The sequence below is a fragment of the Schistocerca americana genome, chromosome 2 (assembly GCF_021461395.2).
Source record: "Schistocerca americana isolate TAMUIC-IGC-003095 chromosome 2, iqSchAmer2.1, whole genome shotgun sequence".
Taxonomy (NCBI): Eukaryota; Metazoa; Arthropoda; class Insecta; order Orthoptera; family Acrididae; genus Schistocerca; species Schistocerca americana.
In genome coordinates, this window is record NC_060120.1 from 501,848,953 (window position 1) to 501,869,281 (window position 20,329).

The window sequence follows — 20,329 nt, forward strand, 5'->3', positions numbered from 1 at the left end:
AGAAACAGAGAAACAGCTGGGGTTATTTATTTATGAAGTATTGCAAGCACCCGATTGCCTGATATGCGGATTATTCGTGTGTAGTTTATCGACCTCTAGAAATCTAAATAAACGAGATCTGAATAATCTGTTACAATTAGAACCAGTATTGTCGTTTGGAGTACAATGTTATGCATGTGGCTCATGTTTTACCGCCAGAAACTGATGCGGGCCCCAGTGCAATTTCGGACACCTCTGAAATGTTCTTCCGTTGCTTCCCAGTCCAAATTCAAGTAAATGCGGGGACTACACGTCTGAAAAGTCCGCTGACTATTTGTTGTTTATATATAATATCGTAGCTCGTTCAAATGGCTCTGAGCACTGGGGGACAGCACATCTGAGGTCATCACTCCCCTAGAACTTAGAACTACTTAAACCCAACTAACCTAAGGACATCACACACATCCAATCCCGAGGCAGGATTCGAACCTGCGTCCGTAGCGGTCTCTCGGTTCCAGACCGAAGCGCCTAGAATCGCTCGGTCACATCGGCTGCCTCATAGCTCATTCCATGGGATAACTTGATAATTTCCAACCCGTACTTCTGGCCAGTAACGTGTGAGTCCACAACGATATAGAGTACGATGTACTGCAAGAGACTAGTTATGAACAATCAAAAAGCAAAGAAGTGAGATACGGAAGTACTATTAAATGAACATAATCGCTTGAAGTTCTCTAAGACTGTAGATCGATGATGAATATCTCAGTACGCATTTCAGATGAAGAGGAATGGACATCCCTAAAAAGGACGATCACACATGTTGGAGAGAAAAGTGTAGATGCAAGGAAGGTAACTGCAGAGAATCCGTGGGTAACAGAAGAAATTCTTCAGTTGATCGACGATAGGAGGAAGTATAACTATGTTCAGTGAAATTCAGCAATTCAGAAATACGAGTCACTTAGGAATTTAATGATTAGGAAGGGCATGGAAGTGGTGAAATGGCTGCATGAAAAATGTGAAGAATTCGAAAATGAAATGATTGTCAGAAGGACTGACACAGAATATAGAAAAGTCAAAACATCCTTCGGTGAAATTAAAACCAAGGGCGGCAACAGTAAGAGTGTAATTGAAATTCCACTGTTAAGTGCAGAGAGAGAGCGGATAGTTGGAAAGATTCCACTAAAGGCTTCTATGATGGGGAGAAATTGACTAGTGTGCTAGAAAAATAAATTGGAATCGACAGAGATGACGTAGAGAACCGGTATTACAATTAAAATTTAAAAGAGCTTCGGAAGACTTACGATCAAATAAGGCACAAGGGCTACATAACATTTCTAAAATCATTGGGGTAAGCGGCAACAGAACGACTATTCATGTGGGTAGGTAGAATGTATGAGACTGGCGATATACCAACTGACTTTCGGAAAAACATCTTCCACACAATTCCGAAGAAAGCAAGAGCCGACAAGTGTGAGAATTATTGCCCAGTCAGTTTAACATCTCATATATCAAAGCTGCTGCCAAAAATACTACGCAGATGAATGGAAAAGAAAACTGACAATCTGTTAGTTGACGATGAGTTTGGCTTTAGGAAAGGTAAAGGCACCAGAGAGGCAGTTCTCACGTTGCGGTTGATAATGGAACCAAGACTGAAGAAAAATCAAGACACTTTCATACGATTTGTCGACCTGGAAAAAGCGCTCGACAATGTAAAATGGTCTACGATGTTCGAAATTCTGAGAAAAGTAGGGCTAAGCTATAGGAAAAGACGGGTAATATCAACACGTACAAGAGCCAAGAGAGAACAATAAGAATGGAAGACCAAGAACGATACCCTCGGATTAAAAAGAGTGTAAGACAGGGATGCAGTCTCTCCCTCCCCCCCCCCCCCCCTCCCCCACGAATTGTTCACCCTACACATCCAACAATGACAAAATTAAAGAAAGATTTAAGAGAAGAGCTGCGCGGGATTAGCAGAGCGGTCTGGGGCGCTAAAGTCATCGACTGTGCGGCTGGTCCCGGCGGAGGTTCGAGTCCTCCCACGTGCATGGGTGGGTGTGTGTTTGTCCTTAGGATAATTTAGGTTAAGTAGTGTGTAAGTTTAGGGACTGATGACCTTAGCAGTTAAGTCCCATAAGATTTCACACAGATTTGAACATTTTTTAAGAGAAGACTTAAGATTCGCTGATGATATTGCTGTCCTCAGTGAAAGTGAGGAAGAATTACAGGATGTGTTGAATGGAATGGAAAGCGTAATGAGTATATAATATGAATTCAGAGTAAAACGAAGAAAGACGAAAGTAATGAGAAGTAGCAGAAATGATAACTTAACATAAGGATTGATGATCACGAAGAAGACGTCATGGCATTTTGCTTGCTAGGCAGCAAAATAACGCATGGTGAGCGGAACAAGGAGGACTTAAAAGCAGACTAGCACAGGCAAAGAGGGTAGTCCTGGCCAAGAGAAGTCTGCTAGCATCAAACATAGGCCATAAGTTGAGGAAGAAGTTTCTGAGAATGTGCGTTTGTACCACAGCATTGAGAATGTACGTTCGGAGCACAGTACTGTATGGCAGTGAGAAGCGGACTTTGGGATAACCGGAGCGGAAGAGAATCGAAGCATCTGAGATGTGTGGTGCTACAGAACAATGTTGTAAATTAGATGCACTGATAAGTGTGAGGTGGTTCTCCGCAGGAATGGCGAGGAAAAGGGTATATAGAAGGCATTGACAAGAAGCAGAGACAGGGTGGTGGGGCCGTCCGCTGTGGCCGATCGGTTCTAGGCGCTTCAGTCCAGAACCGCGCTGCTGCTACGGTTGCCGGTTCGAATCCTGCCTCGGGTATGGATGTGTGTGATGTTCTTCGGTTAGTTAGGTTTAAGTAGTTCTAAGTCTAGGGGACTGATGACCTCAGATGTTAAGTCCCGTAGTGCTTAGAGCCATTTGAACCATTTGGCTTGGCTCTGAGCACTATAGGACTTAACTTTTTGAATCATTTGAACAGGGTGTGGAACACCTGTTAAGGCATTAGGGAATAATTTTAGCGGCACCAGAGCAGGAGTTCCCAAACTTTTCCTCTTATGGTACATTGAAACTTCTGGTAATTACATGAGAAACTTGTTTACGAGGTGAATTCAAGTTCTAAGGCCTCTGATTTTTTTTTCTAATTAACTACTCACCTAAAATCGATGAAACTGGCGTTACTTCTCGACGTAATCGCCCTGCAGACGTACCCATTTTTCACAACGCTGACGCCATGATTCCATGGCATGGCGAAGGTTTCTTTAGGAGTGTTTTGACCACTGGAAAATCGCTGAGGCAATAGCAGCACGGCGGGTGAATGTGTAGCCACGGAGAGTGTCTTTCATTGCTGGAAAAAGCCAAAAGTCACTAGAAGCCAGGTCAGGTGAGTAGGGAGCATGATGAATCACTTCAATGTTGTTGTCATGAAGAAACTGTTGCGTAACGTTAGCTCGATGTGCAGGTGCGTTGTCTTGCTGAAACGGCACACGCACAGCCCTTCCCGGAGGTTTTTGTTGCAGTGCAGCAAGTAATTTGTCCTTCAAAACATTTTCGTAGGATGCAACTGTTGCCGTAGTGCCCTTTGGAACGCAATGGGTAAGGATTACGCCCTCGCTGCCCCAGAACATGGATACCATCATTTTTTCAGCACTGGCGGTTACCCGAAATTTTTTTGGTGGCGGTGAATCTGTGTGCTTCCATTGAGCTGACTGGCGCTTTGTTTCTGGATTGAAAAATGGCATCTACTTCTCATCCATTGTCACAACCGACGAATAGAAAGTCCCATTCATGCTGTCGTTGCGCATCAACATTGCTTGGCAACATGTCACACGGGCAGCCATGTGGTCATCAGTCAGCATTCGTGGCACCCACCTGGATGACACTTTTCGCATTTTCAGGTCGTCATGCAGGATTGTGTGCACAGAACCCACAGCAATGCCAACTCTGGAGGCGATCTGTTCAACAGTCATTCGGCGATCCCCCAAAACAATTTTCTCCACTTTCTCGATCATGTCATCAGACCGGTTTGTGCGAGCCCGAGGTTGTTTCGGTTTTTTGTCACACGATGTTCTGCCTTCATTAAACTGTCGCACCCATGAACGCACTTTCGACACATCCATAACTCCATCGCCAAATTTCTCCTTCAACTGTCGATGAATTTCAATTGGTTTCACACCACACAAATTCAGAAAACGAATGATTGCACGCTCCGGCCGGCTTATTGCAATGTGGCATGTGGTATGTTCTGTAAATAGCACTTTCCGATATTTTGGATTACCTGTGTTATTCGATTATGCACTGAAGGAGCTTGCTGTAGATAAATCAGATGAACCACCTCTCAGGCCTTTTTTAATTCCTCATCATATTCTTCGAGTAACTTAAATACTAAACTGTGAAATTGTAACTGTTAATTCAACATCATACGAGAAACGGACTTTCAATAACCTTCTAAGGAAGGTGCTGTTATCGGAATTATTTTGCAGTAACCAATACACGCAGTCGCCATACTAGATGATTTGGTCATGCTTGTCCGTGATCATGGAACTCTACTGCCTGGTTCGTAAAACATTCGGCCGCTAAGAGAAGCGCGGTCTTCCGTTCCTCTGGAAGAGGCAGGAGAGGGGAGCAGAAAGAGAAAGAGAAGGAGAGAGAGAGAGAGAGCGAGCTAGAGAAAGATCAGTGTTTGTTCCCTCCGGCAGTGCGGCCAATCACAGAGATCAATCGGTTGCCCCTCCGAGCAGAAAATCGCCGGTGAGCCTCGTCGGCATTCCAGTATCCACATCAATTAACTGGACGAGAAAAACAACATCGTTGTTCCATTTGCTTAGGTCGACCAACCCACAATTTCTTGTTTGTTTTGATCAAGAGGACATCGGTAATAAGAAAGGAAGATGCGAAATCTACATGTGTCGCTGTTACGGACAACAGCGTTATGGACATTTCGACAAGGGAAACTGACATCCATCAGTTTGAATAATTGTTTGATTATGTGGTCGCGACTTGCCTCAGGGATCAATTGACGATCTATAGAGCTAACACATTGATACCAGTCGAATACGGCTGTTATACAACGTATTATTTACAGGCTGTATCTCCGGGGCCTTGGAATAAATGGGCATGAAAGAGAAAAAGGAAAGGAACTGATCGTTTTAAGATATGGTATGTATAATTCTCATTCATAACTTCATATATTCATTCATTCCGAGTCTATTAACGCCTTCAGTAACAAACAGTATTTTGTACTAGTGAATTTAATCACCTTACTAGAGATTTTTTCATGTAGGAAATCTACAAAAATTTTGTTTCATTTGCTACTTCCATGCGACAGTTAGTGTCCTTCTGTTGAATATGATGAAAATTAGTCAAAATGTAGCAAATATTCTGCAGCATAAATGAAACATGAAAACATAGCTTTGTAGTCTTCTTTTCCGACGGCCTCCTTGCACAAATTCTTCCAGTGCTCAAGCCACGCAGAAACTCAATATCTCGGATATTTGCACCATAGCCGTCAAAATATGCAGATGATGCAAATCGCCGAAAGGTCGAGGTTCTTCGCGAATGTAACGCTATTGGCGTAGAAATAATTTTATCCGTTAAAAATCCAGATAAAGACTTAGTTTCCTCTTGGAACACATTTAAATGTACAGGATAAATATGTTCTTTTCACCATCGTTTTCGTACACATTACTTCGTGATGGAGGTAGAGAAAAGACGTATGCTGGTGCTAAAACGTTAAAAACGCTTCTCTTGAATAATTTGGTAAGTTTACACTGTTCATCTTTTCCACTAATGCCGGCCGCGGTGGCCGTGCGGTTCTAGGCACTTCAGTCCGGAACCGCGTGACTGCTACGGTCGCAGGCTCGAATCCTGCCTGGGCATGGATGTGTGTGATGTCCTTAGGTTAGTTAGGTTTAAGTAGTTCTAAGTTCTAGGGGACTGATGACCTCATATGTTGAGTCCCATAGTGCTCAGAGCCATTTGAACCATTTTTCCACTATTTTGAACATATTTTCCACGTTCGTCTTACGAAATCCATAACCTAACATCAAATCTTTTCGTGACAGGAATATGCATTTCACCTCATTCAAGAGAAAAAATGAAGCATATATTAAGACGAATTACACCTGATGATGGACCCACAGGGTCCGAAATACATCGTATACTTAATAAAACACGAAAAGTTGTGACTGAAGGCGTTTTTTAATTCATACCTCCAGTTTATTGAATACAGTCACGTTTGACGCTGCCCAATATGGATAAAATTAAACAAAATAGCCTTCCTTCCTTTCGCCTGAGGAACATGTACCGCTCTACAAGAATGCCAAATGACGCATCTCGCTGTTATATTGAAAAATCCGCCTCAGTTGCGAAAATTTTCTGGTCTTTACCCAAGTTTCGGCTAGAATAATCTAGCCTTCTTCAGAAGCAAAAAATGTTTCCCGTCTAACGCACATCGAAGGTCTATGTTTTAGTATACTCGACCTATGTCGGTCAATAGCACATAAACGTGATGACGGAGACGTTGTACCTTCCGCCACACTTCACTTAATATGCTTGACCTATGTCGGTCAATAGTAGATAAGTGTGATGATAGGGGCGTTGTACGCCCAGTTACACCTTAATTAAATCATAGATAAGGATTAAGGTTTTAAATATGTGAGACAAGTAAGGTGTTCGTTATTATGTTCTGTGGGGATACTTTACATGATGACCATATGTGCATAAAGTCGTAAAGGTAATTCTTAAACTTTATATACCCAACCAAGCAAAAAAAAAATGGTGCAAATGGCTCTGAGCACTATGGGACTCAACTGCTGAGGTCATTAGTCCCCTAGAACTTAGAACTAGTTAAACCTAACTAACCTAAGGACATCACAAACATCCATGCCCGAGGCAGGATTCGAACCTGCGACCGGAGCGGTCTTGTGGTTCCAGGCTGCAGCGCCTTTAACCGCACGGCCACTTCGGCCGGCCAACCAAGCAAATTTCCTTCCATTTAATACAATTTGCGTATAGTTAATACACATAGGGACTTCATCTACATAACGCTTAATTTGCTTACAATTACGGTTATCAGCTCCCAACACGTGATATACAGACAGCCAATGATATACAGCTTGACTCTCCGTACGAGTTGCTATGTACTCAGGCAATTCTGCGTGCAACGGTCAGTGCCAACGTACTTGCCGCTACCAACCGACCGCGTGATGAAGTGATGCCGGGGCTGGACTTGAGTTAAGTATTTTTAATTTGACATGGTACCACGGTACTATAGGTTTTAATCTTTAGTGTTGACTGTTCCTTACTCTGGCATGTTATAGTAATTTTATGCTTCTGAAGAAGGCTAGATTATTCTAGCCGAAACCTGGGTAATGAGCAGAAAATTGTCGCCACTGAGGCGGATTTTTCAATATACTAGTCTATTACAGTTGCTGACGGGGCTGCAATATGCTAAAAATTCTTGCGTCTCGCTTTGTTTATGTTACTGAATTTTATAAATATTACAGCTGACATATTCAAATGACTTCAGATGTGGTGCCTCAGAAGTCATCTTTCGATACATACACTGTTTATACTGGGAAATACGGTACTGGTAATTTAATCAACACGGAAATGTACACTCTTATGGAACTTCTTTACAGATTACATTAATGATGAAAACAGACCTTTGCCTTCCACTGACCTCTAATGCCTGGCTTCATCTCTTCAGTGCACCAGTATCTCTGAAGCTATACTGATACAGCTTCTCTTAGTCACTCTGAGACACTTTGAAGGAAGGAAAATTACACTTTAATTTTCCGTCGAGAACGACGTCATTAAAGGCGAAGGCCGAGGGAGGAAGGAGAAAGAAATCGGCTGTGTCAGTTTCAAAGAAACCATCCCGGTATTTACTCTAAGCAATTTAGGGAAACTACGGAAAATCTAAATCTGGATGGCCAAACGGAGATTATTATCCCGCTCCCCTGTCCCCCGTCTCCCCTTGTGCTGTATACGAGTGCAGTATCTTTCCACTGGGTATTTCACTGGAGATGTCAAGTTTAAAGACAGAGAGAATACTAACGCAGAGCTGTGAATTAGCCAGCAAAGTTACACTCCTTTGTTCAACCGTTCTGACGTAGAGCGGCGTAATTTTCGTGAACATTGTTGTGCAAAGTATTATGTCAGCTTCCGTTAGTCATTTTCAGGTTTTCGTTGGTGGTACAGTTAGAACAATAAAGTACACAGGAAATCTGCTGCCACCTACTTTGCGGTGTGCGACCTGTATGGTCGCGCTTTGCGGGAAAGCGCACTCACTCTCGCATGTGCGTTGCGGCGCCTGCCACGTCACATCGGCGCATCAACGTACGCCTCAGGGACGTGCTCCGGAGGGCCTTTTGCTGCTGACGGATAAAAGATTCATTCAGGTGAAAGCCAGTACTCCCAGCCAATACCTCTCGTATCAGGGTGATGCGAAAGCGTATAAAAGCATAAAACCTAGAACGTATGATTCAAAATGCAGTAGGACGCTTATAAATACCGAACTAGTAATGTTGGTTAAATGTCCCTTTATTTTGATATGAAAACAGTTTGCGTCGTGGGGCATCGTAATTACAAAACAGCACCTACTAATGAAACTGTAAATGTTTTTAATCTCACTGTAAAATCACATTATTACGCAGCTTAGCCCTTGCTTTTGGTCCATATGAAGTCGTGACAAGGGAGTACAAGTATTTCATGAGATGTAATTTGAATGCTGTCCACGAATTAATTATATTCCTATAGTAGCGCTCTGCTGGAGATAAGTAAAATTTAGCGCCATACGTAGTCTGCCTGCAATGCGAAATGTGAAAACGGGAGATTTATTTCGATGAATTTCGCAGCGACAAGCCTTCTGCATCATTAATCTCTGCGCAGTAAGACAGACACAAAGGATACTCACTTGTGTTTGATAGACGCAAGAGAATAACCGTGCCACTTCAAGCACGCACCACTGCCTTAACAACAAATATACCTACATGTTGGTCGGAAACGGTACGAAAAGCTTGTAAGAGTGTTGCACGTTAGGCTGTGCTGAGAAATACTTGTTGAGAAAAAAATTCGACACGTTGCGCCGTTTCCGCGTTAATTAGCACTGAAATTAATCAGGCCGTTGCGCACGAATTCAAGCGGTCCACCAGATAGAGTTAGTACATTAAATGTATTCGCGATTGCGAATAAAGACAACCATCGGCTGTAGAATGTACTGGCAATGAAAATTTGTGCCGGGCCGGGACTCGAACCCGGATTTCCTGCTTATCGCGAGCAGTCGGCTTACCATTTGGCTATCCGTGCACGACTCACCGCCAGACACAGACTTCCGTATGTCGTCAAGCATGCGTCTACGACCTGTACTCGTACATCCATTACGTATATTCCCGTGTAGGTCAGACGTTGTACCTGAAATTCGTTTCCCCGGTATTAACAGAGAAATACGATATTACAGTACGTGTTCTATTCTGATTAGGATGCAAAGTTCCTTTGCACACGCAAGCATGTCCAAACGGACTTTGCATTGTAATCAGAATAGTACACGCACTGCAATATCGTAGATACAGTTAGTAACAGTTGTTGTCATAGTGTAGATGGTAGCACAGCAGACTGTTCAGCCACTGGCTCGGGTTCGATGCTTACTACCATTCCATGCTCCCTTGGTCGGTTTTAGGAAACCAAACGAAGCGCACATTTGGCGACATTGTCTCTGGCGGGGTCGCTTGAATTTGCACGCGCAACGGCCTGTTGGCTAACTTCGGTGTCAATTAACTCGGAAACGGCGCAAAATATCGAATTTTTTTAAAATTATTTAACAGCACAACTTGCAATTCAGCTCCCTTACAAACTTTTCTGACTGTGTCTGACCACGCTGTATATCTGCATGTGGACGACAACGAAATAATTCAAGCAAGCCATTTAGCTACGTAAGGCAGTTACCGCACGAAATAACGGAGCATAATTAGATTCATTTTCTACGTTTTTAACGGAACAGTATTGAATCTAATGTTATTTACCTGCGTTTTAATCCAAGCCTACATATAGCGATCTTTTTTCTAGCTCCTTCTCGGACATTTTGTTAAATACTAAAAACTTCGATAATTTCTGGTGTTAATGAAAATACCGTTCAAGTGCGGCGTATAACGACCAGAGATGTGGTTGAATTTAGAGGACACCGCCGTCAACAAAGGAAAAATTTTCATTTCTTTATTTTTCCCAGTCATAACCGTCTACTCGCTTAATTTAGAGTGAGATTGTTTTTTAATTGGTAAGCCATATCAGTTCTCGGAAACTTCCCTATGCATTTATTAGTAACTAGCCATCCGACCCGGCTTCGCACAGGTAACATTAAGTACCTGCTGTCATACTGCTTGTGGAGCGTAGCGTATATTATTGGCGGGCCACTGCGTCGCGTTACTAGTAAATTTCAGATAACAACGTTAAGTAACATAATAGCATCATTTTCATATAACTTAAGCGATGTAAGCAGCACACGACAGTAAATTTGTCTGGATGGCATGAATGTTCTCTCTTCCATACTGAATTAATATGTCGTGCCGATGATGGGAGAACATCGTGATGTACGTAATCTGTTTACAACCGAAGTAACAATATTGTATACGAATCGTGTGTGTGTGTGTGTGTGTGTGTGTGTGTGTGTGTGTGTGTGTGTGTGTGTGTGTGTGATTGATTGATTCAGTATGTATCGAAGCCTGGCTGAGGTGGCACAAATAAAAGAAAAAAATCAGAAAAAAATACGCATGACGTACATGAGTATGCACGATGATGCATTGTTGAGACTCATTCCCACATTTTTTTATCGTGGATTGTTTACTGCAGACGTATTTGCCGTAGCTCGCAAAGAATTCTGTCCACTTCCAGGTTTGATTCCAGGAAGGCTGAAAGATGGAAGCTGAGTTATCTGCTGCGCTGTCGAAAGGAAGTACTATATGAAACAACGCAAAATTGCAGAAGCAGCTTCTCGGAAAACGTTTCGCTAGTAGCATAAAAACAAAACACCACAAATTTTAGAATCGCATGGCTTTCGCTATGCAGTTGTTCTCAAATAATTTCATTGAAACTTATCGGTAAAAAATATTAGATTACTTCAAATTGCAAGTCTCCAATGACAGCCTAGTGATGAGATGTATCTTCTCGTTATTGATCATATTTATTACGATACTTCACAGTAACTCACTGCCCAATCTTAGTAAAATTAGCCATGAATTAAGAGTGTAAATTGCGATTCCTAATGTGAGGGCTGCAGAAACTGGCAGCCTGAAATTACCGTCGTATTTCGAAATGCGTAACTCCACATCATTCAGAGGTAAGTGCTAGGCTAAAGATCAGAGTGAAAAACGCGACCCAGCCATCTTTCCCGCAATTTTTTGGTTTCCAGCCACACTACCACTAGACCACCACACTAGGTGAAAATTATATGCCAGTTGCTGCGCTCTTAAGACACAGTTGCTCTTTTGATTTATGGCATCTGTTCGCTAGATGGCAATGGCATCATATTAACAATTTCAATTCATCATACACTGAAGCGCCAAAGAAACTAGTATAGGCATGCGTATTAAAATACAGAGATACGTAAACAGGCAGAATACGGCGCTGCGGCCAGCAACGCCTATATAAGGCAACAAGTGTCTGGCGCAGTTGTTAGATCGGTTACTGCTACTACAATGCCAGATTATCAAGATTTAACTGTGTTTAAAAGTGGTGTTATAGTTGGCGCATTAGCAGTGGGACACAGCATCTCCCAGGCAGTGTTGAAGTGGGGATTTTCCTGTTCGACCATTTCGCGAGTGTACCGTGAATATCAGGACTCCAGTGAAACATTAAATCTCCGACATCGCTGCAACCGAAAAAAGGTCCTGCAAGAACGGGACCAACGACGACTGAAGAGAATCGTTCAACGCGACATAAGTGCAGACTGCTGCTGCAGATTTCAATACTGGGTCATCATTGCGAACCATTCAACGAAACATCATCGATATGAGCTTTCGGAGCCGAAGGCCCACTCGTGTAACCTTGATGACTGCGCGACACAAAGCTTTACGCTTCGACTGGACCTCTCAACACCGAGATTGGATTGTTGATGACTGGAAACATGTAGCCTGGTCGAACGAGTCTCTTTCAAAATTGTATAGAGCGGATTTTTTGTGACGTGTACGGATATGGAAACAACCTCCTGAATCCATGGACCCTGCATGTCGTCATAGTACTATTCAAGCCGGTGGAGGCTCTGTAATGGTGTGGAACATGTGCAGTTTGAGTGATATGGAGCCCCTGATACGTCTAGATACGACACTGCCAGTCGACACGTACGTAAGCGTCCTGTCTGATCACCTGGATCCATTCATGTCCATTATATATTCCGACGGACTTGGGCAATTCCAGCAGCACAGTGCCACACCCCATACGTCCAGCATTGCTACAGAGTGGCTACAGTAACACTCTTCTAACGCTAATCACTTCAGCTGCCCACCAAACTCCCCAGACATTAACATTATTGAGCAAATTTGGGGTGCCTTGCAACGTGCTGTTCAGAAGAGATCTCCACCCCCTGGTTCTCTTACGGATTTATGGACAGTCCTGCAGGATTCACGTTCTCAGTTCCCTCCAGCACTACTTCAGACATTAGTCGAGTCCATGCCACGTCGTGCTGCGGCACTTGTGCGTGCTCATGGGGCCCTACACAATATTAGACAGGTGTACCAATTTCTTTGGCTCTTCAGTGTAATTCAGACACTTTGTACAAAATAGTTATATGTTATATACAAAATCCTTCCTCGGGAAGCAGTGTCTCTATTAATCAAAAGAGGATCAAAATTCCTACAAAAGTTCCTGAGATTAGCCTGTATACCAGGTGTGATCAAAAGGTAACGGGAACTTTTTAATTTCATGGGCTTTATATACCCAGTTTTCAAAATTTCTTTGTTTTATCTGGTTGGTACACATTTTGCTTATGTATGTTTGCATTTTCAGCTGTTTTAAATATTTAGCTTATTGTTGACAGTCCAAAAGGCTATACGTGTTTTGGAATGTTCGGCGAATTTTCGCTTACGAAAAAGATGAGTCAAAGAGTCTGCATTATATTTTGCTTGAAATATGGAATGAAGTCCATCACAGCATTCGAAATGTTGACTGTGGCTTTTGGCGAATCTACTAGAATTTACGAACGGTATAAAAGTTTCAAAAAGGGTCAATAAGACGTTTATGACAACGATGGCCCTGGATGCCCATCAATTACTGACGACAATGTGGAAGAAATGAAGAAAATGGTTCTGAAATATCGCCGAATCACCATCAGAGAGGCTGCTGATGATATCGGCATATCCTCTGGCTCATGCCAAGCAATTTCTTCGGATGTCTTTGGCATGAAACGTGTAGCAGCAAATTTGTTTCGAAGTTGCTGAATTTCGAGCAGAAACGACGTCACGATGACATCACTCAGGAGTCGCTGAATGAAGTCGCCAAAAATCCAGAACTTCTAAAGAAGGTTATAACAGGTGACGAAATACGGGTATGACGTCCAAACCAAGGCCCAACCGTCTCCATGAAAACTACCTGAAAAGCAAAGACCGAAAAAAGTTCGACAACTTCGATCACATGTGAAGGTTCCTCTCGCTGCTTTCTTCGATTACAATGAGATAGTGCATCATGTGTTCCTGCCTTGTGGTCGTAAATAAGGAAATGCAAGTTATGTGCCGTCTGGGTGAAGGAATCCGAAGAAAACGACCAGAATTTTGGCAAAATCGCACGTGGAAATTGCAACCTGATAATGCTACCGTACATACCTCAATGCTTGTTGGTGATTTTTTGGCAAAAAAACTTCATTCTATTCCCGAGGCTGCAGAGAACCATAAAGGAATGTCGTTATGACAACACTGATGAGGTAAAAACGAAATGGCTGAAGGACCGGAACACTATAACGAAAAGTGAGTTCCAGAAGTGTTTCCAAGATTGGAAAAATCGCTGGCATAAGTGTATTATATCTCATGAGGATTTCTTTGAAGGGGGAAAATTGCACGCTGATGAATAAATAAAAATACATTAAGAAAAAAATTCCGTTACCTTTTGATCATACCTCGAATAAAAACAGACGCGAGCAAGCAGCTTTAAATAGATAAATAAGTGTTCCTTGTTGTTAAATGTGGCATGACTTTTGGAAAATAAATGACTTTCGCTTCCGTAGAATACAGTCACATACAAGATGTGTCGCGTAACACATTAATACCTTTTATACTGTGAAAGGTTCAAGATATCGAAGCGAGGTTTTCGGCAAATGATAGTAGGCAGAGACGCACGTATCACCCGAAAATGTGAAGCGACCACAGTTTTTTCCTCATTAATGACATTCCGAAGTTAAAAGAAGCATAAAATTTCATTTTGAAAAATGTATCTCGGCTGATAAGCGTTCGAAAAGAGTATTAACCCGCAACAAAAACCATTCTGCAAAACTGCGTTCTCCTTCGCCTACTACCATTTTCCGAAAAAACTCATTCCGTTATCTTGAACTGTTCACAAAGTACAGGGTGGTCCATTGATAGTGACCGGGCCAAATATCTCACGAAAAAACTACAAAGAACGAAACTCGTGCAGCTTGAAGGTAGAAACCAGATGGTGCTAAGGCTGGCCCGCTAGATGGCGCTGACATAGGTCAAACGGACATCAACTGCGTTTTTTTTTTATATAGGAACCCCATTTTTTGTTACATATTCGTGTAGTACGTAAAGAAATGAATGTTTTAGTTGGACAACTTTTTTCGCTTTGTGAGAGATGGGCGCTGTAATAGTCACAAACATATCGCTCACAATTTTAGACGAACAGTTGGTAACAGGTAGGTTTTTTAAATTAAAATACAAAAATCATCGTGCCATCTGGTTTCCCCCTTCAAGCTAGACAAGTTTCGTTCTTTGTAGTTTTTTAGTTTGGCGCTTATTTCGTGAGATATTTGGCCCGGTCACGATCAATGGTCTACCCTGTATACAGGGTCTTAACGTTTTATGTGATTTACTGGCTCTGAGCACCATGGGACTCAACTGCTGAGGTCATAAGTCCCCTAGAACTTAGAACTACTTAAACCTAACTAACCTAAGGACAACACACACATCCATGCCCGAGGTAGGATTCGAACCTGCGACCGTAGCGGTCGCGCGGTTCCAGACTGTAACACTAGAACCGCTCGGCCACCAGCGGCCGGCTATGTGATTTACTATGCATAGTTAACGCAACTATACACGTACAGCAAACGTTGAACACCAAAGAGTTCAGAAGTAATTCGCTTAGAATATGCATCAGCTAGTTTCTGCACAATAGAAGGTTTGGTAAGACAAAATACAAAAACCCCAGGGATCTTTTTATTTAGTATAAAACTTCCGTGACCAGAAACAAACAAATCAGTGAGCATTAGTTAATTTAACCTTAATAACGTGTCGGCTAATCGAGAAAATGAACATTGTATTCGTATTCATACCATCGCTGAAACACGTGCAGTAGATTCATTGATAATTGTTAACTAAATGCTATTTCACTGAAGTTTATTGTGGATATTTATATGTTCTTCTGTCGACTTGTAGGCAAGCAAATTTTATTATTTTACTCGTTTACTAAACAAAACAATGGTTTTTATTAACCGTTAAAGATATTTTTGCTCGCTGTGTATCACAACATCTTACTTTTTTTTCTATTGAACATACCTTGAGAACTGTAACTAGAAAAAGTCTGAGTTTTTTCACCTAGAGATTTGAAATTATGGTGTGTTAACCTTGGTCTTCGGCTCAAGTTCCGTACGGTACACACCTCGTTCTTCTGCCACCTGACATTTCTCTGGAATTTTCACTATTTTAAAGGTCCTCGTTCCCTTGCCGAAAGAGACCAGAGTCTCGAAGTCGACAACGATGCACCTCTTCATCTCTATCACAGTGGACAGGTCGTTGGACCAGTGGTGCACCGCCCGCGAGAAGGTCGTGCACTCGTAATCGTCGCCGTCGCGCCCCTTCTGCAGGCACAGCTCGTACCGGAACCGGCAGGCCGCCTCGGCGGCGCCGAAGAAGCGCACGGCCAACGACAGGCGGCGGTCCTCCACGCTGAAGCGCTTCACGTAGGCGAACGTGTGCTCGAAGGCGAAGAAGACGTGGTCGCCGCTGCGGAAGCAGCCCGCCTGGGAGATGCCCAGCTGGACGGCGCTCAGGGGGCGCCCGGAGTCGTCGCTGTCGGGGACGGTCGTGGCGCTACGCGCGTGCGCGGCCAGCACGTGCGCGCGCAGCTGCTGCGAGGTGTTGGCGCCGCGCCAGCCGCAGCCGAGGGCGCAGGGCAGCGGCTCGTAAGGGCAGGAGGACTCGTGCGCCGCGCGCGCCGACGCTTTGAGGCGGCGCTCGGGGCAGCCCGCGAAGGCGTTGCGGCAGGGGCTGCCGGCCGCGGAGGCGGCGAGTCGCTCCAGCGCCAGGTTGCGCGCCGCCGACGCCGACAGCGCCCCGCGGCACGAGGGGCAGGCGCCGCGGCACCCCGGCAGGCACACCGAGCACACGTTGTGGCCGTTGGCGCACATGTAGATGGGCGCCTCCATGTACTCGAAGCACACGGGGCACTCCAGCACCGACAGCACCTCCTCCTCGCTGACGCGCACGTCGGCGGGCGCCGCCGCCTTCCCCTGCAGCTGCTGGCGCTCCACCTGCGGGGCGGCCGGGTGGACGCGCTTCTGGTTGATCTTCATGCTCGCCGCCGAGATGGCCGCCAGAATGAGTTCGGATTTCTTGGAGGGCTGAGGCTGAGGATGCGGCGGCGGAGGCTGTGGGCAGTTGAGGCGGTCGGCCCGCACCGCGAGGTTGGCCCTCCGGTACCTGGGCGTCCCTGGAGCCGCAGCCTCCGCCGGGTACGCCTGCCGACTCATCGTTCCCAGTCTGTCTCGGCCTGTCGAACAGAAATACGTCTCGATTTATCTCGAAGACACTTGCATCTATTTGGGTATTTAAAACTCCTCCTTCTGAAAAACACAAATGTATTTGTAACTCTTCAGGCTTCCCCGGCGAGATCTTGACATGTGGAATAATCTGGTCTACTGCCGGATGTTACGTGACCGAAATATTGTACCAGAACAACACAAACATCCGGTAGTAGACCCGATTATTCCACATGTCACAAACGTATTTTTTCTTTACATGTCTTTGGCATGAAACGTGTAGCAGCAAACTTTGTTTTGAAATTTCTGAATTTCGAGCAGAAACGACGTCGCGAAGACATCACTCAGGAATCGCTGGATGAAGTTGCCAAAAATCCAAAACTTCTAAAGAAGATTATAAAAGGCGACGAAATGCGGGTATGACGTCGAAACCAAGGCCCAATACATTAACACTGCAACAAATTACAGAGCAACACAAGGAATACAATAAAGAAACATAGAACGTTTTCATAGGCTACACTAGGTGGAGGAGATATGACGGGAATGGACATTCGAAGCAAGATAGTATAGTGAACACCTTAATAGCTGTGAATACTTTTTAATCTTTGATACTCTGAAACAAATCTCTTCTACTGTAAGCTCTTTGCTTTCCATATTTTGCGACGGAGTAATCTGGACCAAAACAAGAAATAAAATATCGAGGAAACAGGGTTCTAAAATGTATGTTTTAAGAGCTTTGAACACAAGTTAAACTTCGGACTATGAAATACATCTCTTCTAGTGACCAATCGCTTATAGCTCTTAATGTAAGAAGTTTACGGCTCAGGTTCACAAGACAATTTTTTCCTGTTTTGGTCCATTCTACCTGTTCCCTTAATATGGAAAGCAAATACACTACTGGCCATTAAAATTGCTACACCAAGAAGAAATGCAGATGACAAACGGGTATTCATTATATATAACTGACATGTAATTACATTTTCAGGCAATTTGGGTGCATATATCCTGAGAAATCAGTACCCAGAACAACCACCTCCCACCGTAATAACGGCCTTGATACGCCTGGGCATTGAGTCAGACAGAGCTTGGATGGCGTGTACAGGTATAGCTGCCCATACAGCCTCAACACGATACCACAGTTCATAAAGAGTAGTGACTGGCGTATTGTGACGAGCCAGTTGCTCGTCCACCATTGACCAGACGCTTACAATTGGTGAGAGATCTGGAGAATGTGCTGGCTGGGGCAGCAGTCGAACCTTTTCTGTATCCAGAAAGGCCCGTACAGGACCTGCAACATGCGGTCGTGCATTATACCGCTGAAATGTAGGGTTTCGCAGGGATGAATGAAGAGTAGAGCCACGGGTCGTAACACATCTGAAATGTAACGTCCACTGTTCAAAGTGCCGTCAATGCGAACAATAGGTGACTGAGAAGTGTAACCAATGGCACCCCATACCATCACGCTGGTTGATACGCCAGTACGGCGATGACGAATACATGCTTCCAATGTGCGTTCACAGCGATGTCGCCAAACACGGATGCGACCGTCATGATGTTGTAAACAGAAGAAGGATTCCAGAATGAGATTTTCACTCTGCAGCGGAGTGTGCGCTGATATGAAACTTCCTGGCAGATTAAAACTGTGTGCCGGGCCGAGACTCGAACCCGGGACCTTTGCCTTTCGCGGGCCAGTGCTCTAGCAGCTGAGCTACCCAAGCACGACTCACGCCCCGTCCTGGAAGGTAGGAGACGAGATACTGGCAGAAGTTGAGCTGTCAGGACGGGGCGTGAGTCGTGCTTGGGTAGCTCAGTTGCTAGAGCACTGGTCCGCGAAAGGCAAAGGTCCCGGGTTCGAGTCTCAGCCCGGCACACAGTTTTACCTGCCAGGATGTTTCAGAGCCTGGATTCATCCGAAAAAAATGACGTTTTTCCATTCGTGCACCCAGGTTCGTCGCTGAGTACAACATCGCAGGCGCTCCTGCCTGTGATGCAGCGACAAGAGTAACCGCAGCCATGGTCTCCGAGCTGATTGTGCATACTGCTGCAAACGTCGTCAAACTGTTCGTGCAGGCGGTTGTTGTCTTGCAAACGTCCCCATCTGTTGACTCAGGGATCGAGACGTGGCTGCACGATCCGTTACAGCCATGCGGATAAGATGCCTTTCATCTCGACTGATAGTGATACGAGGCCGTTGGGATCCAGCACGGCGTTCCGTATTACTCTCCTGAACCCACCGATTCCATATTCTGCTAACAGTCATTGGATCTCGACCAACGCGAGCAGCAGTGTCGCGATACGATAAACCGTAATCGCGATAGGCTACAATCCGACGTGATGGTACGCATTTCTCCCCCTTACACGAGGCATAACAACGTTTCATCAGGCAACGCCGGTCAGCTGCCCGGTCAGCTGCTGTTTGTGTATGAGAAATCGGTTGGAAACTTTCCTCATGTCAGCACCTTGTAGGTGGCGCCACCGGCGCCAACCTTGTGTGAATTCTCTGAAAAGCTAATCATTCGAATATCAAAGCATCTTCTTCCTTTCGGTTAAATTTCGCGTCTGTAGCACGTCATCTTCGTGGTGCAGCAATTTTAATGGCCAGTAGTGTAGCTTCCAGTACAAAAGATTTCTTTCGCAGTTTCGAAGATGAAGTGCTCGTAGCTCTCAAGGTATTCATTTTAGGGCCCACGTTTACTACACTTTTTTGCTACGAATGATTGTTCCTGTCCTATCCGTGCATACTGTCAATTCGTCCTGCAACACCGTGTATAAAAGCCTTCTATAAAGTGAATAGACCATTATTATGGGTGGTGTAGGGAATAAGAGATAAACTAACCGATCTTATACGGGTAATTCAGAAGTGCTACGATATTGTAAAAATCCAAACAATTGCGGAAATGAGAAAATAACAGATTCCGACAAGATTCCAGCCTTTCGCCACTGCTCTTTAGCATGCACATTGAGGCAACTGTACGGCGATGGAAAATGAAGCTACAGAATTACACATACGATTGTAATCAACACATTATTTAATGAAGATGCTATTTGCAGATGATCAGTTGTTAGGCTTGAACAGTGATAATGTGCCACAGAAAGCTACCTATGAACCACGCAAAATGTATCAGATATATAACATGTCGATATCAATTGAAAAGAAAACAAAATCTGTGGTTTTCTGGGGGAAAAAGCTAGTAAGGACAAAAATAGTACTAGAAGTCAAATTAATTGACCATGTGGATGCATTTACTTTTTTATCCACCATGCTAACGTACAGAGGAGACCTAGATAAAAAAATGAGTTTAATTGGCTAAATGGTACCATTAGCAGACCACTCCAAAATAAAATAACAACAGAAATTTATCTTACATTTTATTAAGTTACAACGGTACCAAAATTGCTGTAAGATAGTGAGTCG

General features: G+C 44.1%; 1 protein-coding gene across 1 annotated transcript in view; it reads left to right on the forward strand.

The window, feature by feature from the left end:
* LOC124595386 (neuromodulin) overlaps positions 1-20,329 on the forward strand; it is a 717,829-nt gene that overhangs the window by 88,912 nt on the left and 608,588 nt on the right. The gene's annotated exons all lie outside the window — the stretch shown is intronic.